The 1,152-nt window shown below is 27.5% G+C and overlaps 1 protein-coding gene across 1 annotated transcript in view; it reads right to left on the bottom strand.

The window, feature by feature from the left end:
- Positions 1-1,152, bottom strand: part of LOC123007665 (dynein axonemal heavy chain 6-like) — a 26,524-nt gene that overhangs the window by 12,939 nt on the left and 12,433 nt on the right. The window lies entirely within an intron of this gene.

The following is a 1,152-nucleotide window of genomic DNA, read 5'->3' as shown; positions in this document are numbered from 1 at the left end:
TTCAAAGGGAAAAGACCACAAACATATAACGTAGAGTTTCGATTTTTCAATCTAAGATCGAACAATTCCACAGATTTATATGAAACAATAAGATCGTCTTTAAAACTGATTAAAATTTCATCCAGAATTTCCATCAAATTAACGTCCTGTAATTTTTCTTTATTTCCTTAAAACAATAAATACTACCAATACTTGTTTAGATATTTCCTCGAAATAGTAAACTATTACAAAAGTTGACATTAAAGTTGCCAACAACAAGACACCAGCTTCTGTTATATTTTTCAGATACGACATAACTGTGGTAAGATTAGCCATTATGAATGCAGAATGATAAGCGCTACTAACAGCCAAGATAAAATCTTTTAAAAATTTTACCAAGAGAACTTGTTGAAACGTTTGGTGGACCTCAGTGACTACGGTATGTAGCAAAGTACTTATTTCCATCACTTGCCGAAATTTGTGATCCACGTCCTTTGTTTTTTGAGATATTTTCTCCTGAACGGCTGTTACAAAATTTTTACCAATTTCATTCAAAACAAATAAAAAGAAAAAAAGCATCATATTGAAATTATAACTGTAAATAAGCAAACTATGAAAACACAGTATCGGAGTATAAAGACTCGTATCGTATTGTAACAGAGTATTACTGATGAAAACAAACTGTACTAATGTTAAAATTAATTGAAAAATTAAGTATAATAGTAAATTTCTTCCTATTTTACTGTAACGGATTTGATTTCCAGAAAAGTGACACAGCATATTTTCTGCAAGAAGTAAGTTAGAAAATATTTTTTCAATTTTTTTACGTTTTTGGTGTGAACAAATAATAAAACTAATATCTAACAAAAAAATCGATAAAAACCGAATAATCATAATATAACTAGACACATGGTTCTTCAACTTCTTGGTTCTTATATAAAATGCTGTGACCATAGCAATAAATAACAAAGAAAATATATAACTTTTTGTAGTTTTGATTACAAATTTTCCATTTTTTAAAGTGTATATTGGTAGCCCGTTTAAAGACCATAATGTGCAAATATATTTAAGAATTTTAGAAATATTTGATTGATTCATTTTTTTAGAACTACTGTGCTTTTTAGTAGAATTATTTCTATTTAATGGCATGAATCAACAAAAATCTATATTCAA

The sequence above is a fragment of the Tribolium madens genome, unplaced genomic scaffold, assembly GCF_015345945.1.
Source record: "Tribolium madens isolate multiple individuals breed KSU strain unplaced genomic scaffold, Tmad_KSU_1.1 Scaffold_3;HRSCAF=73;Tcas5.2_LG2, whole genome shotgun sequence".
Taxonomy (NCBI): domain Eukaryota; kingdom Metazoa; phylum Arthropoda; class Insecta; order Coleoptera; family Tenebrionidae; genus Tribolium; species Tribolium madens.
The sequence above is the reverse complement of the archived record's forward strand: the minus strand, read 5'-3'. Positions and strand labels throughout refer to the sequence as shown.